The 27,854-nt window shown below is 41.4% G+C and overlaps 1 long non-coding RNA gene across 1 annotated transcript; it reads right to left on the bottom strand.

Annotated features, from left to right (window-relative positions):
* Positions 1-978: 978 nt before the first annotated feature.
* On the bottom strand, positions 979-27,578 carry LOC310755168. The gene is made up of 4 exons (XR_014544203.1): positions 27,346-27,578; positions 22,199-22,282; positions 19,323-19,678; positions 979-1,361 (listed from the first exon to the last, which is right to left on the bottom strand). It is a non-coding gene; the product is annotated as an uncharacterized lncRNA (long non-coding RNA).
* Between the last annotated feature and the right edge of the window lie 276 nt (positions 27,579-27,854).

Raw genomic sequence — 27,854 nt, 5'->3', positions numbered from 1 at the left:
GACTTGAACTTTTCATCATATCCAACAACATACTCACCTACTCCCCCCCCTTCAATTCAGGGATGCAGAAAAGTTAAGGTAAATTCCAAACCTTGCCTGCTTGTTTGTGTCCTTAAGATGCATATTTTTATTTTTAGTTTGGAGTTTGTCAGCAACCTGTGTCTCCCCAGCAAACTTGCCAGGGAGAGAGGATAGTTAGGAATCTGTCTAGGCTGACATGACGTTTCTCCCCTGACCTAGATGGAAAAGTACTGGAATGTCTGTTGCCTGCTCCCTGCCACAGAGTAAGCTTACTGTAGGGGTGCTACCAGGATTGGTGCTTCCAGGAGATCCCATTCCAGAAAGTTACATAGTAGATACTTAAGGGGCACAGAGGGCTATCGGGGGAAGAGAGAAAACAATCACACCACCTCTTGTTTTGCTGGTGGGAGTATCCTGTGATTCTCCAAGGCAATGTTTGGCCTCAATATGGAATCATCATGGTTCACAGATAAAGAAACTACTGGGGGGTTGGGAATGTTGCAGCCCTGCATACACAAGCTTGGCTGGTACCTGCAATGTTTTTGTGTCTTTAATGAGCCATCATTCAAATGGATCTTTGATTATTCCTGTAGCTCTGTGTGTGTGATGATTTGTGATATCAGGGAGGACCAGAAATCATTTTAAATATTTTTGTTACAGTGCCATTCAAATCAACCATGGGGGGGGGGGGACAAGTAGCATGCTCTGCTGGCTACTCACTATCCCAATCAGAAGAGAGCACTTTAGGAGGTCCCCTTATATTTGCACCAGCTGTGTGTGCCTTAATTTAAAAGTAATTTCAAATGCTTAATTCGGTCGTTTCATTTTGAAAAAAAGGACTTTTAATAATGAAATACACGCTCACCTGCTACAATGTCAATACATCCCCTTGGTCTGAAGATTTTTTAAAATATATATTTAAATAGTCCGTTTTATTAAATCTGAAATGTCCAAATCACCAAATCATAGTCAGTTGCACGGAAAAGTAGTTTTGCAGGATTGCTTTCCTGCAATCTTATCTCACAGCTGCAGAATGTCCGTTGATAATGCTGCCTTCATGTTAGACAAGCAATCAAATAATTTGATTGTTCTGTGCTTCAGAGCTATGCTTTAAAAATTAAGACTGCTTTGTGTCTTGTGGTGTGACAAAGTCCTTCATTTTATTTGTTGGCAAGTTTTGAAAGCTCTGGCTTTTGCAATATTCCCTTCCTCCTCCCGCCCCATCTTCACACAACCAATTGATTCAATGTGTTTCCTATATTGAATTATTCACACCTTTATCCTACTGTGAACTCCTTTCAATGTTCTTCAAGCAGGCCAGCTGATAGTATCATTTCTGTCTGGAAAGAAAGGGGAAAATATGGGTGAATTCGACCCATCTAGTAGAACAAACATGCAGAATCCTGTTATTCAGAATATGCCTTGAGTGGCTGTGTTTCCACTATGCCACATGCAAGCACATTTAGAAGAACCAGAAACCACAGAATAATTAAAGGGATTTCACACCTCATGCTGAGATCTTTTAGAAGAGATCTTTAAGAGCTAAAGATTGAAACAGTGTAATGTTGGCTACTTCAACAGTTCTACTGTTCCTTTTAAATGGCTGCTGAGGACATTTAACTGCTCAGTGACCCTTAATAGTGTAATGGTTGTTTATACTGGTTCCCCTTAAATCAGGTTGCAGAATTGTAGGATGTGGTTCTCTAACCTCTGTTGGTCCTTTGGGTTCCTTCCCTCCTCATTCCTGACCCACATCCTCTCCAAATGTTTTTCTAATTAGAATGTGCTCTTGAATAGTGATAGTGTTTCTTGTTTGTCTGGATAGAGTTGTGTGGGGTAAAGGTAAGAATCACATCATTACTCCAACCTCTGGCACCTGCCCACCATGGACCTGTAGTCTCCAGAAGATTCACCATCTGGAATGCAGCCCTCAACCTGATCCCTACCCTTGCTTTAAAGGCTCACTGGTAGGTAAATCATAGACTCATAGGTTTGTAGAGTTTGAAAGGACCCCAAGTGTCATCTACTCCAGCTCCTTGCAATGCAGGAATCTCAAATAAAGCACCCATGACAGATGGCCATCCAACCTCTGCTTAAAAACTCCAAATGAAGGAGAGCGCACCACCTCCTGAGGTATTATGGACCTAGTAATATACAGGGATGTGGGTGGTGCTGTGGGTTAAACCATAGAGCCTAGGACTTCAGAAGGTCACGGTTCGAATCCCCACAACGGGGTGAGCTCCCGTTGCTCGGTCCCTGCTCCTGCCAACCTAGCAGTTCAAAAGCATGTCAAAGTGCAAATAGGTACCGCTCCGGCGGGAAGGTAAACGGCGTTTCCGTGCGCTGCTCTGATTCGCCAGAAGCGGCTTAGTCATGCTGGCCACATGACCCGAAAGCTGTATGCCGGCTCCCTCAGCCAATAAAGCGAGATTAGCGCCGCAACCCCAGAGTCGGCCACGACGGGACCTAATGGTCAGGGGTCCCTTTACCTTTACCTTTAATATACAGTGACGTCCCTTACAATCATACCATTTTACAATATTGAGAACCCTAGAGCAAAGCACCTGCTCATTTGTAACTAAAGGAAGTTGCTTTGGGTTGGCAACATTCACTACGCTGGGCCAGTAACCAGAATAAAAGCCACATTAGTTCCATGGATGGGGCAATAATTATATTAATGTGCAGGTGAGCTCACCAAAGAAAGAAGGGGGGTTAAATTATTTAGGTAATTCAGGTAGGCAGAAGTTTTGTGAAGAGACTCAGCATGTGCATTTTTAAAAAGGAACACAGTATGATCCCAGGGATGAGTGAAAAACATGTTTGTTCCATGCTGTGTGTTCTGGCATGAAGGAAGCCTTATGGAAAAGAATACAGAAAGCAACAAGGTAGACTGTGAAACTTGCAAGTTACTTTTATGTGTGTCTTCTGATGGCAAGGTAAGAGGAGCCAGGAAACTACTGTACACACAATCTTGGCTTGATAAGGGTTCACAATGTTATTTTCCAAATCTTTTAAAGGACACCAGAATTTATCTAAAAAACTAAGGCAGGGGCAAAAAGTCATACACACCAACTCAATTTCCATGCCTTGTACCAAAGACGTAGGATGGGGAAGCTGAGGCCTTGCAGACCTTGTTGGACTACAATTCCCATCATACCTCACCATTCCCCATCCTGGCCGGGGCTGATGGGAGTGAAAGCCACAGGTTCCCTGCCAGTCACATAGATTGAGCATAGGTGGAAGATGGTAGTAGAAAAGTGGTTCTCAGTCAGTGCAGTAAGTTCTCCTCAGTCTCACACTTCAGTAGTCCTTGAGTTAGGGAACAGGATATCAAATTATTTCTGGTGGCAACCAAGAACAAAGGTATGTTCGAAGAAGGAAATAGTATACTACAGTGGTACCTCGGGTTACACACGCTTCAGGTTACATACGCTTCAGGTTACACACTCCACTAACCCAGAAATAGTGCTTCAGGTTAATAACTTTGCTTCAGGATAAGAACAGAAATCGGGCTCCAGCGGTGTAGAACAGTTTCAGGTTAAGAACGGATCTCCGGAACGAATTAAGTACTTAACCCAAGGTACCACTGTATTATGTCTCATTTTTTAAAACAATCTGCACACATTTCCAAAGAAATGCTAGGAATACTTCTTTTCTTTTATTTTTGTTTTCTGTCAATATTTGTTTCTGATCTCCCAGCATTGTGTGTTGACAAATTAACTGATTGCAGCCATTGTTGTTGGTGTCAAATTAGCTGATTTGCTGATGTTATATAGTAATGCTAGTTTGCAAGCAAACAGGAGTGAGTGATTTTCACCTCACTTTCCAATTTGCACTTTCTGTGGTCGCCTTTACAAACTGCTTTCCCAGCTGTATTCATGTTTGTTTGTTTGTTTGTTTTAGAAAACAGAAACGGTATTAATTTAAAAATCATGAAGGAAAGTTACCAACGACAACTATTAATTAGCTGGCACATCTGCCGTGAAGGTGTTTCCGCAAGCCTTGTCTTAAGTATTCTCCAGCCTCTTCCATTTTGGGGATCAATGCTAATTTCCAGCGCTTACTAGCAATCATAGATGACTAGCAGTTAAAAAACCATCAGCCCTGTCACGTTTCTCAGTGAACAGAATCCCTTTCCAGATGGCCCATCATTTGGATAATGGACAGCCTGAGGGGATAAAAATGTCACCTGTTGAAGTGAGTCGCTAGTATTAATATAAACCACTATTCATGAAGTGGACAGGAACTAGAAAACAGCACTATGGATTTATAGTGCAGTCATTAGCCTTTATTTTATTTGTTTATTTATTTATTGGCAGCACTTTGTGCTTCCCAGTTTATATAGAAGGAAACACTATGTTGTATTATTCCCATATCTTTTTGGCAACATATGCTGCTTCTCCATCGATCAGGCTAATGATAGGATATACAATGTGCATATTATGTAAAATGTGACAGCTAAAATGTTTAGAGATGCCACTATACAAATCAGCAAATGTGTGTGTTACATATAATATGAAATTCAGACTAGTTCATGAGCAGAGCTACAAAAAAACACAATCTGCGAACACACACTGATGTAAAAATGCTTTATGGCCTAATCAAGGCACATAGATGTGGCAGGAACTGGATGAAACCCTTTCCAGACCTCTGGTACTACTACTGAAAATAACTCATGAAAAACACTTCTGTTATTGTATGAAACCAAACATAGGGTGATTCTACACCAGCACTTTTTCTCTGGAATTTCCACTTACTCTTTCTCATTTCACAGAAATTCCAGATGGCATTGTTTCCCCATTGTTGACTTCCAGGTATACTGAGCCAGGCCATTGGTCCAACTAAATACATGTTGTCCATGCCATCTGGAAGCATCTCTCCAGGTTTTCAGACAGGAATCTTTTGGCAAATTTCCTTAAAAATAGCTCCAAACAACTGTCCGGATTTTCACTTTTTGAAATATGGCAACCCTACTCTGAAGTGACAAAGCACTATTATGAAATTTCTAGATATTTCCTTTTTGAAGGCTCAGTTGAGCAGGTATTTATTACCATTGATACCTGCGAGACTACTATTCCAACTATGATCGGAGGCTCAATGGCAATTCATCTGCTTTGAAGGCCCCATGTCAGTCCCTGGCATATCCAGATAGGACTAGAAAAGTCTCACTACCTTAGAGAGTCATTACTAGTCAATAGAGGCAGTACTGAGCTAGGTAGGGCAATGGCCTGACTGATGATGATGATGATGATGATAATGATGATATTCCACCCATCTGACTGGGTTGCCCCAGTTGCTCTGGGCGGCTCCTAAGTTTGTATGATAATTATTGACTTGCTTTAGGATTTACACCCTACTTTTCCTAAAGAATAGTTCAGGGCATCACACAACCATGCTATCAAAGCAAGAAACATTAAAAATTCCAGATACCAAGTAGAAGCAGCATAAAACAGAAGGATAAAATGTAATCTATCACAGTAGAGATCTGTGAAAGTAGCATCAGAAAACAAAGCAATAATTGTGACCTGTACTTCAGCACAGAAGCATAAAACCATCTCAGCTAGCTATTGAAAATGTTGTTACAGGCCAAAAGGTCTTCTACAAAGAGTGATATTTGCCCTCAGCCAAAATGTCATATTGGAGGGAGTTCTAGGGAACTGGGATGACTATAGAGAAGGACCTTTTCCTGGTCACCTCTACTGCAACTAGAACACTAAAACAATGGTTCTAAGCAGTTTCCTGGAAGTAAATGCCACTGAGCCCACCTCCAACTGAATGTTGCCATGATTGAGATGTTGGGTGGATCAGGCCAAGCCAAGAAATATTGCTGCCTGAAGTGAAGGGCAAGATGTCATTTCTCCAATTTCTTGTACAGGAGCCAGTTGGGCAGCTAATTGAATCGTAGAGCATCCAGCACTGTATCTGAGGGTGCCAGATTAGTTTAGGGGGCAAAGGGGCAGATTAGGTGTGGCACACACAGCTCTGTCATTCAACACGTCTCCACCACTTTCAGCCCCCACCATCTGCTACCTGAGGCAGCTGAATCATTGTGTCTAATAGCAGGGCTGGCCCTGACAAGATGCTTTAAAAATATAGTATTGTAATATTTGAGTCTTTATGTATGCTATCTGAAGATAAAGATTTCTTTGAAAGGCACTAGATCATATACATCAAGCACATAATACTGTTGAATTTTATGGACAGCCATATCTACAACAAAGGTGCTGAGTGCCCCAAATGATATTCAAGAGATTTACCAGAAAAGACTTTGAACTATTTATAATAGATCCATTTTAATACTATAAATAGTTCAGTGCTTCTCCCAGTTTTGAGCAGATATCCATAAAACAGCACATTTTCTCTTGTCTTTGGAGCTATATTTATTCATCTCTGTGCTCTGGGAAGACCACCCTTTTCTTCTTCACTATTTTCAGCTCAGCTTAATGCTTCTGTAGTCTTTCCCATCTCATTTCTCTCCTCCTCTTGGGCTGACCCTCTTGAGAAATGCAGAACCCTTTTTATCCCCACATAATGAGTTACTTAGGTTTCTTTCCATTTCTTTCTATCCTCATGGCCACCTCCGTCATCTCTTTTGTGTTTCTCGTTATCCATTTGTTTTTGTGGTGAATTTTTTTAATCATTCAGTGATGATGTTGTTTTCATTACCTTGTGTGACACTCACTTTTTCTCCTCGTTTGTCAATGAATTCCCAAGCTTCTGCCCTTGCGTGTAGAAGATATATGTGCTGTATACTCTTCCTTTCAGGTAATGTGTAGAGTGGTCCTCAAAATATTTTCAGGACTGTGAGCATGCTGGCCAAGCCCATTTAGTTTTCTAAGCAATCTTTGCACCCAAATTCAGAGACAAAGGAAGTTTCACTTCATCCTTCAATTGCTTGTGATAACGGTGCAAGAGGGGACACTTTGGGCTTAGCCTAATGGGGTGGGGAATACTTTAAGGACAACAAGCCAGGGAAAGTTTGTATCAGCCATGCTCTCCAAGGCCTGCTCCACATGCTACAAGTTAAATTTTAGAGCCCTGCCTTTTGTATACCCTAAAACAGTATGGGAATAGAGACATAGATATCACCTCTTAGCCCATGTCCCTATGCACATAAAACAGGGATAAGGATTTGTCAGCAAATCACCTGGAGGTCTGGGCTCTTGACATGTTGGAAATACCTTAATTATTTTTATAGAGGTTGCTCCTGTTATAAATGTGATATTGTACTGGATAATCTGGAATATAGTTAATATGTTTGAAATTTAGTAAATTGTAAGAATTTTATGAAATCAGTAGATTTCGTAAAGCTACACATCTATGACTCCTCAGTAAATAGAAATCTTTCTATGCAGTGACAAATGAAATTATTCAGCATACAAGAAGATGTGTAAGAAAAGCTTCCACGGCATTCTTTTGAGTTAGCTTCAGAACAACATTCCAGGTTTACACACACCTTGTCTAAGGACCCTCATGATCTGAGTCTACATTCCTTTCCTGCAGACACTGATTTTGTACAAAGTTTTGTGCAACTGGAAACTTCAAGGGCCGGCTAACTTGTAACCATGTGTGCATGTTGTTAAGAGAGAGAGAAAGACATATGCGTATACTGTATATATATTGTGATAATTAATAGCTTTATTGTGAGATACAGGCAGAACTATGTGTATTTCCTCATTCAATGCAAGGTAGAAAAACAAAACATGTTTCCTAGAACTTTCTCTTTTCGTATGGAATTTTTGCTAACCCTTATTATTCCGTGGAGAGGTTTAAAAGAGTGTGTGGACAAGCTCAGATTAAATGAATAAATAAGGCTTCAAATGTTCAAGGGACAAGATTCAGTGTCCTGTGAAGAGCTTTGCTATCCCCATGACTATTAGAAGCAGAATACATTAGGCAAAATAAAAATATGCAAATGTGATTTATTTGCATAATTTATACAAGTCCCAGAATTCTACTTTCCTTAATGCAGAAATTTGTCTCTTGTGGCATTTGTTTTGTTTGGGCATGGAGTACACTGGATACTGGTGTATAAAAATGGTAAAGTTAACAGACGATAGTTGTTTGCGCTATATGGAAGTCTGTTTTACTGCCCAAAGCTTAAACTAGTGGTGTGCCTTTTTGCTTATAGCAAAGTTCTACAAATACTTTGTCAGGGGTGGGGAATTTCCAGTCTAAGGACTAATACTGGCACTCCCAAGAGGTCAAATTTGGCCCACAGAGTTATATAAACAATGACGGCACACACCTGCCAATCAGCTGATATCACTCTGATGCCAGCTGATGGGGCGGCGTTTTATTTTGCATTGATTTAGTGTGCCAGTTCCCTGCCAGGGACAGGTGCAGGCAGACAAAGCACAGTGTTGGCCTGTTTGAAAGTGCTTTTGCAGACAGCCCTGCCCTACTGTTTAAATCTGCAGTCTTTGGAGGTTCAAAGAGTACCACAAGGCTGTTTGAAAAAGGGCTTTCACGCAGCTCTGCTCTTTGAACCTCTGGAAACTGTTTCAATGTAATTTGCTGAAATCTGATCCAATGTAATTTCCCAGTAGCGGATTGCTCAGTCCATAGAGCACCAGACTCTTAATCTCAGGGTCATGGATCCGAGCTCTACACTGGGCAAAAAGATTCCTGTGCTGCAGGGAGTTGGACTCGATAACCATCAGGATCCTTTCCAATGCTACAATTCTATGAGAAGATTCTGGAATGCAGGGTTGTTAAGAACTCTAGAAGCACAAGCATTTAGTCTCAAGGCAACTTTGATACATCTTGCTTTCTGTTATGAAACTGCACAAACCCATTTTCATTACCAAACAACGTAGCTCATACATCATGAAAGATTGTGAGAGATGAAACCAGTTCATGTGACATAAATTAGGAAGAAATGTGTTGCAAATGCCAGATGCTGTAAATAGTAAAATATTCATGTGTTGCACAGGCTTGTAATCAAAGCTATCTAAATTATAGGAAATGGTGTGTGGGTAGCAATCGTCTGTTGCTATTTTTAAGCAAGCAAAATTAGGTGAAACATCTTGAAAGCAGGAGTATAAAGAGAGATTAGTCTGCAGTATTCCTACCTCCTTACAAAGACATACCTATGTTAACTGGATCCGTCAAGACTTGTCAAGAGATAGAGGCATGCATCCCTTAACTGTATGCCAACAGCTATGCTTACAAGCTTTAAATTAAAGCAGAAAAAAATCTGGAGGATGGAAATGTATTGACTTGGTATCACTGAGAAGGCAGATGCCACTGGATCAATGCTAAACTCCGACTCTGACAGAGCTGTAATGGAGGGCTTTTCACAGAGCCATCACTTTGTTGCGTCCTAAGCAATGGTGTGGAACAGTTACTGGAAATGGGATGTGTATGTATGAACTCTACGATCTGTGACCTGATAAAATGAGAAAAATAGATGGACATGCCCTTGAGTAAAATAACAAATCTAACTGGACAGAGATTCATGGTGGAAACACCTCTGGAAATAATAGTTGCTATTTCTAAGTGTGTTTTAAAGAGTTGACTCAATTGTAATTCATGACAAAATTAATAGCCATTCAAGGCAATATTTTGGTTTAAGGAAAATACATGTTTGTGAGTGGTACGGTAAACTCCAATGCTGACAAACCTTACTCACCAAACAGTTTACATCCAGTAGGGACAGCGTGTTCTCCTTCATGGAGAGCATGTGTTGCGGTGGGGGCTGGCAAGACACTCACTGTTGCTAGGCGGAGAGAGTTTGGCCACCATTAACATTAAGCTTCCTGTTGCTGGGGAGATTTAAATGTTGCTATTTTGTGATTGACAGCCATAGCTCTTAAATACCCTGAGCGTAGCGTTGAGCTTCCTCTTTTCACTGCACACATCAGAACACCCGCCCTCCCTCCCTGTTTTCAGGTTGTTCGCTTGACCTTGCTATGCCTGTCATGGGGTCGTCTGCTTTTGGGGCTGGGGCCCGGTAGGAATTTTGTCCATTTGGCTGATTAGTGGGTGCCACTTGATTTTTGCCTACTGTGTAGCAAATCGTCACAACTTGTAAGGTTGTGGTTAGACATTGGTTTTGGAATTGGTTGCTGGAGGGGTATGGATTGGCTGTGCCTGCCCCTCCAAAGTGCTGCTGCTGCAGGGGTTTTCCGTTAAAAGAACCCGGGGGCTCGCCATGCTTTTGTCTGAACCGTGTCAAGGGGTTAGGGCCACGCAAGAGCCCCTGGGAGCATTTGGGGAGAGGTGAGGCATGATTCCCAGTCCCATCTCTCTCCCCAAAATGTTTTCCCCTTTCTGACTTCGTGGGCGTGCAATGTCAGACTGTCCCCATGCGGGGTCAGATAGTCGCAACCAATGCCTAAGCAATCACTCACATCTCTTGTAATTTTAATAAAGTTGTGGCCAAAATTATGACAAAAATCTTAAACAAAAATTATGTGTCAATTGTGTTTTATTTGGGGTGTCTTGGGGACCTTGACACACAACTTTTAGGCAGCATGAGACAGGTGGCTCAGGTTTGCGGTGCCATGCAGGGGTAATAAATTGTTATCATTAATGTGTTTTTTACCGCCAGGGATAGGGAGAGGTGCTTGTGGGGTTTTCTGCTTTAGATGCCAAAATATCTTCAATAGTTCAATCCCCAATGGCATGTTCAGGCAGGGCTGGGAGAGCCCCCTGTTTGAAACCCCACGGAGCACTGCCAGTCAGCTAGATGAACCACTAGGTGTGACTCAGTATAACAGAGCCCATGTGGTGTGGTAGTCAGAGTGTCAACTAGACCTGAGAGAGCAGGATTCAAATCCCTACTCAGTCATGAAGCTCTCAGTGGGTGACCTTGGGCCAGTCCCTGCCTCTTGGCTTCACCTACCTCACAGGGTTGTTGGGGAATAAATGACAACCATGGATTCCACCTTGGAGAAAAAGGTGGGATATAAATGTGGTAGGTAGGTAGGTAGGTAGGTAGGCAGGCAGGTAGATCTCATTCGCCAGTACTGAATGGTCTGTGGTATCATTGATGCAATTGCCTCTGCATAATTGTCCCTCTGCCCCCAGACATTATGTTTCTGCAGAAAAAAACACTTGGTATTATACCAATAAAATGGAAGTGCATCTTTGAATAATACTTCTAATTTATTAATGTAATTGTCCTTAGAAATATCCCCCTCCAAGCAAAGCAAGAGTTCAGAATGCCATTTATTTTTTAACATACTCTGAATGCAACACAGCAAACTGCTAGCAGAATGAATGCTATAGTTGCCAATTTGAAAAAGAAAAGCCACCGAGCATGTTGCTATGATGCTTTTTATGTGCACAATATCAAATAAAGCCACAATTTTATTTAGGCACTTACAATTATGCACAATGACTATTTTTATCCAAAGTTGTTTTCATAATGAATCCCTATTCCCTTATTTTCAAATTGGCTTTAGCAGAACAGAGTGATTATAAAGCATATTAATCTTCATTTTTCACACTGAGATTCATTTCCTAAGGCTGGAAACAACAACAACTAAAACCATCAGCATCTAGGATACATGAATGTAATGTATTGTATTGTATTGAACTTTATTACGGCCATTGGCCCATCACACAACAGTTTCCCATACCAACATAATGTACTTAAAACTCCAATTTTAAAACCGCCAAAACTTACATGAATGTAATGTAGATTGAAAACCAAGCACAAGGAATTAGTTAGCGGCTCTAGTGCCTTGTTGATTTCTCAGTAAATAGACTTAGATTGATGAATGGGATGGGGCGAGGGAACCAAGCAGGTAAGCTAGATAGCCAGAGTGAAGATACTTTGCAAAACAATAAATGAATTCCACTCCCACCCACCCACATTTATTAGGGGAGGAAATCAACATAAACTGTCTACTGTCATTGTCATCCTAGGGTGAAAGTTCATATGGGAAACTTATGCTGGTCATAGGGAATCATTTATATTGCTATTTAGAGACAGACCAGTAGTTGAGACTAATTCCCTCTGTTGCCTACCATCCTGTCTACAAGGGGGAATTCACCTTGCAGGCACTGGAAGCAGACCCCAGCCCAGAGAGACTTACTAAGCCTTTCTTCATTTACCCAGTTATTTCAAAACTGAAGCCAACCTGATCAATAATAGGAAAAAGGCATTCCATGTGTGTAGGCAGAGCTTCATAATGGTTCAAACATGAAACAACACTGCTGAATTTCCCCACCACATCACCCTTCTCCCCTCCAAGTTCTTTCCTTGGAAGACTCAAAGCAGAATCTCTAAGACTACCCTGTGAGGTAGAGCCATTTTTCCTGTAATAACAGTAAAGGTATGTCAGTAATTTTGATCCAGGAAGTATTGAAATGGTTCATGTGCCTAGATAACCCTAAGTCACTATGGTATGTTATCGGCTTTTAAGACTATTAAGTTTCCTATCAGGGAATTAGATGTGGAGGGATGGGACTCTCGCTCGGAAGCATCTTGTTCTCCAATTTCGGAAAGATCCCAAAGGATGTTTTTGGGTAATTGCTTATTCACTCTCAGAGCTTTTTGCTTGTTATCAAATAAATAAATGAGCAAAAGTCAGAGAAGAAATTACTGAGACATGGGGAGATGCTAGTTTCTAAGTGGTTAGCACTTAGAAAATGGGTAGTGTGGCTGGCAAGGATTTTGTTTCTTGTACAGTATATAGGAAAATGGGCATAAGTCTTTATATAAACTGAAGGCCAAGGCAGCTGTAAAGTTGGACAGTTCCTCTTTTCAAATATAGCTTAGAAAATATACTGGGTGTTTTCCCCAGTCATTAACACACTCTACACTGCACTTAATAAACAAAACCTGGAAACACAAACCGTGGGGTTGAGCAGAAGGTATGTGTAGCAATTTTGCCGCTTGGGAGGAATGTGTGTGAGAGAGTCTGTTTTCTCATTTTCCAAAAAAAATTCACAGGGGTGTTATATTGCCATGGAGTTTTGACTTCATTCATAGAGCGGGGATTTCCCCACAATACTGAACTAAAGAGGTCTTGGAGAGCATTTTTCTGAGGTAATATCAGAATGTTAGCTACTATATTGAGTAGCCACTCTTTCTGAGAAAGTCATCCGCTAAGGTTGTCCTGCCAACTTTGCAAGTGTACTACATTTGTACAGTCTCCACTGCTTTCTACAGGATGTCATGAGTGCCATGGAATTGTTATGGAGGAGCAGGACTACCATGAAGAGCATCCTAGCAGGATAGGGGAGGGGATATCAGGACGCCAAATATCTGGTCCCAGCGAGAAGGCCAGTAGTCTAAGGATTGGAGAGCTAGATCCAGGGGGTGGACCAAATTGACTGGCAGAGGAGGTAACTCCTGGTGTGAAGCTATCTTCTGTCAATGAGGAGCCTCCTCCTTCTGGGAAAGTGACTGAGAGTAAATTCGACTGAGAGTAAAATGGATACTGAGCTAGCATTGACACTGCCTGTGTCTCAGAGGACATGGAGACATCAGCACAGGTGCAGACAAAGCTTGCAGACCAAAGCCACTTGAAGGAATGCCTATTTTTGCTTGTCCAGGTTGACTGGCACTAAATTATATAATACACTATAGTTTTGTGTGAGAGAGTGGGGGTTGACATCTTAGATTCACCCCTAGGTATGCACTTAAAAACAATCTCTACCCAGCCTAGTACTTCGCCATTATGCAAACATAACCCTGTGTGGAGCTGAGGTTTTTTATGTAGCCACATAACAAGCTCCTTGAAATGAGGACTGCAGCAGTATATCCTATCTTGAAATTCCAAACTGTTATTGCCCACATTAAATCCAATCATGTAACAATCCTAAAACATTATTAGTGCCCAATGATGTGGAGTCAAGTGCTTATAGAAATGGCCTCTTAAGTAGAGTACAAAGAAAACAACACCCTGAGAGAGATTTCTGACAGAGGACAGAGTATTAAAATGCTATGAGATGATATCCCAGCTTAGGTTTAAAGAATTAATGAAGAACAAATGTTCCAACTGACATGTAAGCATGAAATTCTCTCTGTGGGTTGACCTTCATTCTTCTGCAGTTAGCTAATGAGGGTTTTCTTTGTTATCTATCTTGCTGGAGGACCTCTGGGCCTTGTATCATTATTGAATGAGCACAATGTCACCTCAGCTGGCAGAAATGTTTTGTCTTTTGTCAGGGAGCGAAGTTTCCTTATGCCAGCCAGTGAAAAGCATAATACAGCAACAGGCAATTGAGATCAGACATTTCAATTCAGCTAAGTTAGCCCCGTGGAGATGTTTAACCTGCTGCTGTTGTTTAGATCAGAATATTTACGCTTGCTTGTTATATGACTCTTGTAGCTACTTCTGGAGTTTGAAAAGGGCTGTTATAAATTAATGATCAGCCAAAGCAATTTATCTTGAGATCTGCTCACCACATTCCCTTTTAGCAGTTAATTATCATCAGTGGACTGAACTGTATATATTTGGAAAATGAATACTTGCAGAGCAGCTGCTTTTTATCTTATTCATAATGGCAAGTATATTGTATCTATCAGCGATACTTAGAGTTGGGAAAAACACATCTGCTCAGGGAGAAATCTAGAGACCTTGTAAAGTGTATTGTTAAACAGTTTGACATGCGAGGGCACACCCCAACATACTTTGATAGCAGCCATGTAAGCTTTGCAGACATGTAAGAGATTTCTATGATTTTGTATTTCGTTTGTTTTCAAAATGGTACAGTGCTTGCCTTTAGCTGTTGTAAAATCTGTTCTGGAAAGATAAATAAAATATTGGGGAAACATATTGGTCCAAAAAACTCTGTTGAATGCTTGCATGTATTAGTACTCATATTGCTGGCTTCTCGGTTCTTGATGATCCCTACAATCTCAAGCCCTTTCTCAGGAGGCAGATACAGTCATCCATACCCTCTTGTAGGGAGCAATGTGACACCAGCATGAAGATCCCTCACACATAAGGGTTTCCTCCTTCCCTGAATTGCAAGGGGCAATGTGTCACCTCTTCTTTACCATTTCCAAAGACTTCTAAATCTGAATCAGACATGACAGAGGTTAGGCCTCCTACGTGGCTGTAAAGCCTTTATGCTGGAATGCAAAAGACTCCCAATAAAGCAAGAGTTCTGCAGATTTTCCCAAAGCTGTAAAGGTTTCCCCCAGTTGGGATGTCTCTTTGCAGAGAGCACACCTGAAGAAATTTAACAACCAAGTTGATTCTTCCTTACTTTTCACAGTTTAGTTATAAAAAATATATTCTGTCATATGTTAATAAAACAGGATAAGACCAGAGTGGCCAAAAGTAAGTAAAGATGGCTGAAATATAATTAATTCATTCATTCCCCAATCATAGCAATAAAACAAGCAGGCAGAGCGCTTTTTTTGTTGTTTAGTCGTTTAGTCGTGTCCAACTTCGTGACCCCATGGACCAGAGCACGCCAGGCACTCCTGTCTTCCACTGCCTCCTGCAGTTTGGTCAGACTCATGTTTGTAGCTTCGAGAACATTGTCCAACCATCTCGTCCTCTGTCGTCCCCTTCTCCTTGTGCCCTCAATCTTTCCCAACATCAGGGTCTTTTCCAGAGCACTTAGATTCCTGCATGGCAGGGGGTTGATCTAGAGCTTCATGGTCCCTTCTAATTCTACAATTCTATGTTCCTATCATTGTATTATTAGTCACATATTTTAAAACCCTGCTGTCCCATCCTGTGAAAAGACCTTGGGGTTACTAGGTTTCTGCATCTCACCAGGAACACAAGAATGATAGCAAGGCCTGGCATTGTGTTCCAATATGGACTTCAAGATACGTCTCTCAAAACTTATCCTTGGCAATAGAGCACAGTTCACTGTTCACAAAAATTGCTTCACTTCCGCATTTCGTCTGGATCATTTTGAGAGGCTTAAGTTCTCTGTTAATGACTAAATATGAAGTGCCAAGTGGGCCATCTGTCACCGATCACCTGAGCTCTGCCATACCCCATCCCTTCACTTTATTTCTCTGTATTTGATTCCCATGTGTATAGTGACTGGAAACTGATTATCTGAGCTTGGCTGCATTGGAGGTGATATGAGCATTTTATCTGTGGTGTCATCTGTGGGGGCATAGCTTGGGGGGCTGCCAGGGTGATAGCTCTGAATGCTGCTCACACTGCCCTCCCTGAGCTAGCCCTGCATCGCTTTGTGAGGGATCTGGTCAGATTACATGTACAGTGGTACCTTGGGTTACATACGCTTCAGGTTACATACGCTTCAGGTTACAGACTCCGCTAACCCAGAAATAGTGCTTCAGGTTAAGAACTTTACTTCAGGATGAGAACAGAAATCACGCGGTGGTGGCAGCGGGAGGCCCCATTAGCTAAAGTGGTACTGCAGGTTAAGAACAGTTTCAGGTTAAGTACGGACCTCCAGAACGAATTAAGTACTTAACCCGAGGTACCACTGTAAATGTAAATGAAGACAAGGAGTGTCTGCCCTTTGTGAGCAGGGCAATGTGGTATGACTTTTGTAGCAGACTCTTGTTAATGATGTTATCTGATGAGTAAGATTCTTTACTTCTGGTTATGATGATACATGTGCTCAGTGTGCATTTACTTCATAGTCCTTTAGCTTTTTTAAAAAATATAACAGAACAGCGGATGAAGCATGTGGTTTATAATGCTTCCATTAATTATATGCAGATGCAGTTCAGAAGGGTCAATGGCCTATAATTGGATTCTGTTACTTATCACTACTTAATGGCAAGAAGGCCAGTAGAGATGATGCCAGTATCTGATAAAGTAAACAATACCTATCTTTATATATTATTATATTTAGGGTAGGGATGGACAGTTTTCCATTTTTCCATTAATGTTTTGCTGTTTTCAATTTAAATTCTCTTCAGTTTCAATAATGCAGATTGTTTTGAACTCTCCAGGTATAAAGTCACTAAATTATATATGGCAATTCACAGTTATATGTATCTGTGCAAATCTTGTACTGTAATTAGCATAGCTCTATATGTGCATGTATTTTCACCTTTATGTATTCTGGCCTCTTGCTAAGTTGGCTTCCACTTGGTTTATCTAATTGACTTCTCCCCTCCTACTTCCCCTTTTTTTGGCATCAACTCCCTTAAATAATTTTCTCCATTTACCACTTGTTCTTCCTGCCTGCCTGGCCAGCCAGTGTCTCTGTTTTATCTATGGTGTTAACCTGATCATTGCCAATCTAACTTATGCACTGAAAATATACTTTCTTTGCACATTCACATGCACACATTTTTTGGGTAATATACAATTGTGGGGTCCCACTTATGCAAGCAGAACTTACGATTCCACACAACTTCTATTCCTCCATCTTTTGATTTCTCTAGATCACTACAATAGTAGCTACCCATTTGGAGCATTAGGAAGACCGTTCGCCCCTTCTCAAGTGGGTGGCCTCCTCTGTGAACTGGCCTATTGCAGGCCAGATTGTCTTCCTGCTGCCAAATTGGCCAACGGTGGCAGGAATTAGAGGGCATTCACCTGGGTGCAGGACCAACTGAACAATTGTGGTGCATTGTCCTGTACCCAGTGGAAGGCTAAATCTCAGGCTGGGGGGGGGGCTTGTCGCACCAGTTCTCCCACCCACCCTCCCTCAGATTAGGATTTAGCTTATGGTACAACCTTGCCATGGACAATGTTGGTTGCCTATTTTTGAGTCTGGGCAGGAATTTTTCCCATCTGGCAAATTGGTGCCGCCATTTGGGTTTCTGCCTACTTCAAAGCAATCGTCACAACTTTGTAAGGCGCATAAGCATTGGGTAAGCCTAGTCTTGGTTGGAGGGGAGGTTGTAGCCTCTGCCTGCCCCTCCACAGTTAAGAGTATCCTGTTAAAAAGATCCGGGAGGAGTGGCTCCTGTTCGATGCCCAGATGGGGGCTAGGGCCATACCACTCCTCCAACAGGACCGCTTGGGGGATGCCCCGATTTGGCATAGGTCATAGGGCATCCCCACCACCACCACTGGCTTCCTCCTTAGAAACAGCGGACGGGCAGGAGTGACGTACGGCATTGCTTACCACAATGCCTATGGCCAAACCTTCACTTCTGGAACCAATAAACTTGTGGCCTTATTTGATCCCAAACCAATATGCTGTGTGTTGTCTAGTTATTTACTCCCTAGGCAACAGGGTGGTCATGGGGCCTTGCTACGCTTTTGGATCAGCATGAGTCAGCTGTGCTTTCTCCCACCAATACAGAAATTCTGGCCTGGTGACAACAGGTGTAGGTATGACTACATTGATATATTCTAGTCATTTGATTCCTTTCTTTGCAACATCTTAATGCTCTGTCATTTGTCTCCTGACTTAGGTGCAGAGTTCCTTTTTTTCATGGGGGTGGGGTGTTCTTCAATGAATCATCTCCAACTTCATCTGCTTTTACCATGGGCATGCCACTGAGAGTACAAATTGATTAGTGCAGTCACACCCCATTGAGATTTTGGGAGATGTCACCTCTATTTGATACTGTTCATCTTGAAGTGCTGGTGTTCTTTATTTAAATAAACTAAAATAGAAGGTTCAAAGATTGCATGAAAGTTTCTCAAAGAGGACTCCAGATACATCCACAATATCCTGGGTATTATTAAATATGTCTGTTTATGAGGCTAACTTTAAAATAAATAAACCTGATAGACTAAATCAGTTAATGTGAGCACAAAGTTCTGTATATCAAAATTAGGCAGAACACAGAAAAAATTACATGATTTTGGAAAATTCTAGGCAACACTAAAACAGATTTTGGACAAAAACCTCTTTCAGCTCTACTTGAAAATGAAACAAGGGAAGTTTTATTCATAACTCTTAAGGTACTAAACACTTTTTCTACCACTATTTTGATGTGCAAAGTTCATGTGCATGTTGTTCCTTCCCTACGTAAAGAAGTCTCAAAGTCCTTGACTTACAGTTGCTAATATTGGTACCATTGGTTGTAAGCATGACTCAGTACAGAAAAAACTGACATGTGGTATAAAAGCAATAATTTGATCACTGTCTACCTACAAATAGTAATGTCCGGAAATATCATGTACATTGCAGACATCTTAGTGCGTATTAATTTGCAAGCCCTACAGGGGACAGTCTCTTTATTCATACATAAGAGCAGATGCAGTAGCATATGGCTTATCTGCTCATATCTATGGTAATTCAATGTAGATCAGATTTTAATAAGGTAACATTAGTTTGTGCTTTTAAAAAATATCACAGCCTCTTTTAAAAGCGACAGAGCCTAACTTTCATTCTGGCAAAATAATGAAAGAAAAGGCCACTTCTGCATCTGTTAGCCATTGTTTCCACACAAAATTTATGATCATCTACTGTAGTGACAAGATCCTTACCTGTGTTAAATGTTTTCCACTTCTTGTCTTTATGACAGATGTCATTTTGGTACTCAGTAAATTGCCATATCTATTTTAAACTGCCAGGTTTTATCCAGCTTCTAACGAGTTGCGGGATTATTGTCTTGCTCACATGAACCACTTGGCTTCTCTGTTGGATAAAGTCAGATTTGTCATCTTTTCCCACCACTCTTATCTGTTGTATTTGTCCAGAATTATCACAGTTGACAACTCCATACTGCACTACACAATACAGTTGATGTTGAAGCAGTATCAGCTTCATATCCTCTTCTAATTAATATCAGCATCTGCTCCTCCCATCTTGGTTCCAAATGGCTCAGATAAAATAAATCATTCTACATGAGAAAAGTAAGTATTATTTCCACATTCATTCTGAAGTTTGGGTCTCATCATGCTCCTGAATAGATCACCAGCAGCACAATTGGACCCTAGCATCCCTTCCCTCCTTGTGAGTTCCTTCCTTCCTTCCTTCCTTCCCCCAAAATGTACCTGCAGTGGAAGTGGCAGCAGGAGGGGCAAAACTCATTATGAGGATTGCTGGCACCAGGACCTTCATTATGCTTGGGAATGCTGTCAAAACAGTGTTCCAGGCACCTGGTGCCCTGGGAAATGTGCTGCTTCTGGGGAAGAATGGAAAGTTGCTGACTGCAACTCCTGTTCTAGGGAGAGGTGGCTGATGAGCCCATCATGAGCTGGAACTGAGCTTCAGAGTGGGTTGGACTCGGCTCATAACAGACTCAGAAATTTTGAATTGGAGGAATTGATTCCCGAACCATTTATTTACTACTAACAATTGCTGGATGTTAAGGGTATGCACCTTGGAAGCTCAGTCAAGTGGCTAAGCGCATCACAGAAAACAGCTGTTTAGCAGGGTTGTCTTTACTAGGCCAACACCAATTTACACCACTATACAGATGTTACAAGTAGTCTTTGCTCTCTGAGACAAGTCCGCCATCAAGTCCTAAGTTCAGTTTCTTGCAAAGTCCTGCAACTCTTCACAAAGTCTTCAGCCTTGACCACAGTTCTAGTTCTTCTTCAAACTGATCCACACTGTTTCAGACAATTTCTCCTACTATTGGACCACCCTGAATGCTGTAACCTGAGCCCCTTATCTACCCAGATTTTCATGCCAGTTCTGCCCGGCAACTGTGATCTGACAGTCACAAGATGCCTGCAGTTGCACTGTGGCAAATGAGTCATCTCTGCGGACTCATGGAGAACTATTCTTTGCCAACCATTGGGAGCAGAAGGATGGGTAACTTACAACTGGAGGAGGTACGATTTCTCCACAATATCTTGCTCCCTGGACAGTGCAATCCCTTATATTCCTATACAGGACTAATTCCCATTAAGATCAATGTGATTTACTCCTAAGTAAGTGTGGATTGCTTTAAAGCCTTCAACATTTATACTGACAAATTTAAGGGAAGGAATTGTACTCCATATATCTTGTTGACTTTACACCTGAGCGTATCAGAATGCAAATACTGGTGTGTTGTAGCATACCATACTTCTGTACACATTCAGTGTCCTGGTTATGGTTAAGCAAAGTTAAAAAAAAGGTTAATAATAAAACAACTGGAGGCTTATTGGCTGGAGTTTCATGCAGCAGGATCCCAGCATTCCATTACTCCACTAGTTGTATCCAATGATAGCACTGATGGCATATAACCTTTGTTGCCCGTTTTAGGATATGGTTGCATAATTTAAAATGCACGGGGTGTTTATAAAATAACTGCTGGCATTAGGGGGTCAAGCATCCAGGTTATGGTTTCCAGATCAAGTTTCTCTATGTGAAAGATCCACAAAGAATAAGCTCTCCTCATTGAGTGGGCAGTGGGCACCAGACTCAAACCGATTCAATATTCTGGGGTGCAGAGGAGATGCTACTGAAAGCACAGATGTAATAGATTGGCTTTGTAGCATTCTGCTGTTATTGCTTAATAGAAGTGTTTAACTCATTGCTATGTAAAGCACTTTCCAATGTCTTGCCTGTAAAAGAGCATTATACAAAACAAATTTCTATTCTATTGGCTAATCTAGCCCATCATCTCCTGTGCTCTGTAATGATACACATGTTCTGAATAATATTTTCTTAGCAGCACAAGATTCTACCATTAGAATCTCATTGCAAGAGGAGGAAGAGCAATTTGATGGGGGAAAATGTTCAAAATACTAAATATGCATACAGGCAACCGATTACAAAGTGGTGCACCAGAAAGAGGCAGAGAACATTGATGACATTTTGCTATCTAATCCCCTAGGAAGCTAAACCAATATGCCCAAACTGTTTCATGGTTGCTAAATGCAACAGAATATGAAATAGGCAAGGGGAGGCAAGAGTATTAGAAATCTATAATGAACCAGGTACCTCGAGTGGTCAATAAATTACACTTCCTCCCTTACCCTGAGCTTTATATCTCTGCTTCCTTAAAGAGTGGGACAGGCTAGAAAATTCATAATCTGTCCAAATTGAAGCAACTGTTTGTGTCATCAGCAGCAGAGAGATATCAGGTTGTATATCTTCACTTGACAAGAGGTGGCAATTTAATCTGACAAGTTTCCTGCCAATGAGGACAGCTTTAGGAGTTCAACTGCCGTGGTAAAGATTTGACATGTCATTGAGCGATGTTGTGCAGAAGCTTGACAATAAACTGGAACTTGCTAATGCAGTTTAGGATTGCTGTAAAAATTTATTAGAAACCAGAGACTGTAAAATTACTATACTCCTCAAGAACTGTTTTCTTTGCCTTGCTGAATATTTAACGTACAGCACATGTTTAAAACCTTGTTTTCTCGTGGACTAAAAAGTCTATTATAATGCATGCAAAATTGCAAGAAATTCAATTAAATACCTGAGAGGATAATAGTGCCTTCCCATTCCTGATTTGCGGCCACAAGAATAGGATCAAACCCCCTTGTATTAGTAGGACACAATGCTATATTGACAGGATGGGAGGAAGAGAAAAGAAAAACCATGGCAATAATAATAATAATAATAATAATAATAATAATAATAATAATAATACCCCGCCTATCTGGCTAGGTAGCCCCAGCCACTCGGAGTGGCTTCCAACACATATAAAAACATAATAAAGCTTCAAACATTAAAAACAGGGCTGCCTTCAGATTTTCAATACTATTGTAATGGTGGGAAGTTATGACTTGTGCAACTGTTATGTCAAAGGCAACTTTCCTGCACCTTTTATCACCACAGTGGAGGGCGGGATGCTGCTCACTCAGAGACCAATCACAGAATGACACCAGATCCGTCAGAGAGCACAGTGGTTGTTGGTAGTGATTGAAGCAACAGTTCTTTCCATCACAGCCCTGAGAAAAGGGTGCTGCTGGTTTTATATGGGTTACCAGGGACTGATCTGAGAAAGCCCTGAAGATGTGGCTATGGGTGGTTTCTGACCTAAAAGCACAACAGACTTCCCCTAAAAGTTTTGGGTACATTGTATATAAGTGTAGATGTGGAAAGCGTAAAGTGTCATCATCGTGGCATTTTCTCAATGCTACATGTTGATTGATCCTTCTATATTAACTTTTATTTCTACAGCTATTGCTATGGTTTGGTTTTTGTCAGTGTGCAGGATTGTAATTCTGTAATGTTGTTGGTTCTGCTGTAGATAGGCCGAACATGATGGACCCACAGTAATTCCCTGTGTAAGGAGGGGGAAGATGCTGTCAATTATGAGGATGATATAATTAATTATTACAATTTATTACCGTCCCTTCACCCCAAGGTTCCAGGAGCTCTCAGCGGTACAGGCATTTGTGTGAATTACTGGACTTCCTCTGTCTCTGTATAAAAGTGTGATTGGTAGGTGGGACCAATGGTTGAATCAATTTCATGCTCCTGTTGAGTCTCAGATCTCGGTTCCTGATCTTGCAGTCATTACCTCTGGTCTTGTCCCTCAGCCTTGAAGTTCCTCTCCTAACCGGGTTTGGTTTTTTCTGCATCACTGGCACCTAAGGGCATCTGGACTAGTTCCTGCTTTTCTCCTGTTGCTGAGCTTGTACTGACTGTCTACGTACTAGAATAAAGCTGGACTTCTTTACTCCCAAGAAAGGGCCCCTATCATTGATATGGGGTGGGATCCAGTACACTGATTAAGATACTGCAAGTAGTCTATCACCAACATCCCACATTTCCCCAGCATTGTAGTGCAAATAACGTTCATCCACTTGTAAGTCAGTTTGGAAATGTTGCAATCTTTTCATTTTGAACAATTAAAGCTGCAATCCTATGCACATTTGCTTAAGGATAAGGATAAGCATATTAGGCAGTGTGGACTGTGCAAATTGGGAGTTGGGTAGGGATTGGGGGGGTCCTCAATTGGTCTTCTGGTTCACATTGTTATTATTAATTAATTTTCTATACCGTCCTTCATCCAAAGGTCACGGGGTAGTTTACAATACAAAAACACAAAAATGCATACCATAATAACACAGAGAGAGAGACACCGAGTAAGAGAGTTTAAAAGGCCATCGATTTTTAAATTATGCAAAGGCTAATAAACCTACTCCATACTGTCCCTTATGTGATTGGTTTAAAGTGGATTTGGGCCTCATTGTTTGGCTGTTTCATTTTATTCCAATTGGTTTTTGGCGTGAGCAAGTAAATGGATTAAAATGAATACCAATGGCCTGCACCCTGAGGCATTCCTGGATGAAGGGCAGTTCCCTAAGCACATTCCATTCACAGCCATTTGGGAGGCTTTTTGGTTTGCTTTTCTTGGGACCCCTATACATGGACCCCTGTGCAGGGCAGTAGAAAACATTGCATCTCATTACAGACATATGGTGATGGGTCTCCACTGAAGTGCTTTTCCCCAGAATGGTGGGCATGAGGTTTCCGCTTCTCCAGTTACACAGGTTTCACATGCCCACACTAAATGGTTTGGTACAGTTTGCCACAGATCCCCACATTATCTTTGAACACATGTAATATTTGAGGTCTCTTGAGTCCTCATTTTTGATGTGCAGGCAATATCACCATGCAGGCAATGTACACCAGTTCAGGACAATCAGAAGTTACATGTCATAGTACTTAGCTCTATGTATAGGCCGAAGCCCTATTCTACAGAGGTCTTCATTTCTTATAAGTTTAGTAAGGTTTGGGCCAATAGAATACTATGATTCTAGCAAGCTTCCAAATCTTGCATAGAAACATAACCCCCACTGAGTTCTTTATCAGTAATTTGCCATTCTTGAGATGGCACTCTGTGTCAGTTGTGGACAAAATGAACAGCGCTGCCCTGTTCCCAGGGGCTTCTAAAAAGCAAAGAGCACTGAACAGCAGAGCATGAAATCAACATTTAAATGTTTTCAATACATATTATTCATTTCTATCCGAGAAAGAAACACCTTTTGATTTCCCCCCTCTTCAATCATTAAAGAAAGATGTGCATAAGCTGAATGACTATATTAGAAGGCAAAGGAAAGGGACTGATTTACATAGCATTTGGGAAGCTTTTGATTTGTCTGAAATTATATGATAAACAATAGACCGTGTCTCCAATACAGCAGCGCTTAGTAATGTCAGACTTGAAAGAAACAGCCATGGCACTTTCAAGAAATACAGAACTGCACGGTCTTTTGTTTGCTGTATTTTCTATTGATCCTTTGCATAATTCTCAAAAGCCAACTCAACTTGTTTTCCCCCGCTCTAAAAATGAAAATAATTCTGAATATCAATAATGGATACACTTCACATCACTGTAGCTGATAGTTTATTGATTCCTAATGAAATTTTAATTCTTTGCAGATTGAGTAAATTATAGAGCTGTTACAAAGATTCCACTGTATTTCATCTAATTTTTCGTTAATGAGTTACAAATTATTGAGCTTGGTGCGCCATCCTCCAAACACCACACTGGAATGAACAAGTTGTATGGAAGCATAAGAGTCTGCTATTGGTACAGCCCTCTCAGAATGAGGGTGTTAGCTGCTTTGTCAGCAGAGGTTAGTTCAAATTAGAGATCCAGAAATGAACAAACATCAAAATGAATAATTTCTTTTAGACAAATTAATATCTGTGCTTTGCCTGTTATACCACAAAGCCATGAAATCTTAGTTAGCCATGTAAATTTGAGAACAAGTGTAAAATTAATTATTTATCTCTCTATTAATAGAAAAATATCTATCTAGAGATCTTCGAATGTATTATTGCCAAAATAAAACACACTAATGACTGCATAGTTTTGTTCAGTGAAATCCTAGAGAATTGTGAAGTACAATACAGTTATTGGTAGTCTTTCCTATGCCACAATGAAGTGCCAAAGCAAATTTACAATAGTGGCTCCAAAAGGCAGTATGGAGAAAAATTCTAACTTAATACTGTTAATGAACTGCTGCTGCCACCATGTACCTTAAAAAAAAAAAGGAAATCTTCCACCTCTCCTCATCCCAAGCCAGCACTCACAGAACAGCATTAGTTTCAGTTCTGAACTTAAGTCTTTTCTCAGGTCCAGTCCTCACTCCCCATCTCATTGGCCTAATGCAGACTTTCTCAACCTTGGGTTCCCAGATGTTGTTGGATCACAGCTCCAATCATCCCTGATCCAGTCCTGCAAGCTAGAGATGAGTCCAACAACATCTGGGGACCCAAGGTTGAATAAGGCTGGTCTAATGGACATTCAGTCAGAATGAGGGCTTTTGTTCTGAAGATAATTTTTCACATGAGCCAGGATCACTCGAGGTTTCCACACTGGCGGAGGAAGAGGAGTGCGGGGGGAACATACTGCCCCTGGCAGCGCGATCCCGGCGAGGTGCCATGGCGGTGCTCCCCCACCTGCACTGGGCGCCACGCCCCTATGGGTGGTGTGTCACGCCCCCAGGATGCGTGCCAGCCCCACCCCCGCCTGCTCTTCACTTCCACCACTGGGTTTCCACTTACTTCCTTGCTGAAGACTTGCTAAGTCTATAAGCTGTGGTAGCCTGCTGAACATCTCCTCAGCCTTGGGGCCTTTCTGCACTTACCACTTACAGTGGAATATTTGCTTCCCCCCCCCCATTTTCTTTTTGCTAGGGTTACCATACACCTGGAATTTCACGTAGATAGCTGGAATACTGCAGCTGGAAGCAGTGGCCAGGTGTAAATCTGTCCACAACTTTGCCAAAAGAAGTTCAACAACTTTTGTGTCTGGATTTTCACTTTTTGAAATATGGCAACCCTATTTTTGTATGATGTCACATGACATTGGCATCATTCAGCTAGTATTCTGGAAGAATGTTTCTTCTTTCACTGGGGGCGGGTGTTGAATTCAATTTTTGTGAATTCAACTATTGTGATGGATTCTCAATATTTGACTTGTGTGGCATGTATACAAGCATGATCCCAGTTTCTGTGGGGAGGGGCTTGGGGTTGGTAGGTGTGGTTTGGGAGGTGTTTGTTTCCTGCCACTTGCCTCTGAACAGTGTGAGCTGTCGGTTTGTGAGCTCAGTTAAACGAGGAACATGGAAGATAGAGATGGTGGTACCTAATTGAAGTATTGCCCATAACAGCACTCATTAACGGAAGATAAAATTGCACCACATTAACCAGTTCGCCATAAGCTCAGGCAGACACATAGTTCCTCTTCTAATCTCCATTGCCTCCACAAAATCAGTACCGAGGAATACTAGGCATTCAATAACACATTTTAAAAGCCATGAAAGCACTTTTATATTTGCTGTTAGCCGCCCTGAGCCCAGTTTTTAAACTGGGAAGGGTGGGGTATAAATAAAATTTATTATTATTACCCCGGTGTGCATGCTCATAACTGCAATATTTACTGGCTGGAGGAAAACAAGGGTTTGTTAAGTGTGTAGCTACAGCTATGGAACTATTCTCAATTCAGGTACAATCCACCATTAGTGTGGAAAGGAAAACCCCACACTCACTTTCTAATAACAGCAACGTGTGAGCAAAGGTGCAGACAATATGCTACAAAGTCGGATCAAACAGCAACTATTCCACTGCAAATGTAAGGTGTGGAAAGGCCCTTAATCTCACCAGTTTTATCTCATCTTTCTTAGCCTTCTGTCTGCCTATCTCTGGTTGATTCCAGCACCAACTGACCCCTGACAGGGCTTCACGTGGCCTTTTATTCTCTGATGGCCTCAGCCTCTGGCCAACGACATGTGGTCATCTCGCAGGGCCTCCTGCTACATAGGAGTTTTAAGAGTGACCCTCAGAACCCCAATCAGATCATTTTCTTCTAATACCCCTGATCAGTATACCCAGGACATTCCCCTTCAATAGTGTTAACCGCCAAAGATGCTGTGTTCCTTAGCAACAGTCACCAAGGCTCCTGTAAGCAGTCATGTTCATAGAGTTCAGAGGCCTAATCAGATACAGTTTTTCTTCGTGATTTATTTCAAGCTACGGTATTTAACCATAGTACAAAACATTCATAACACTAAACACCCTTGTACATAAAATAAATGAATACTCCACCCACCTCCTCACAGCCACCAGTGGTCCTACCTGGGCATCTCATGAAAATATTTGGTGGTTTAGAA

Source organism: Podarcis filfolensis (assembly GCF_964270895.1).
Source record: "Podarcis filfolensis genome assembly, chromosome: 2".
In the NCBI taxonomy this organism is placed as follows: domain Eukaryota; kingdom Metazoa; phylum Chordata; class Lepidosauria; order Squamata; family Lacertidae; genus Podarcis; species Podarcis filfolensis.
The sequence above is the reverse complement of the archived record's forward strand: the minus strand, read 5'-3'. Positions and strand labels throughout refer to the sequence as shown.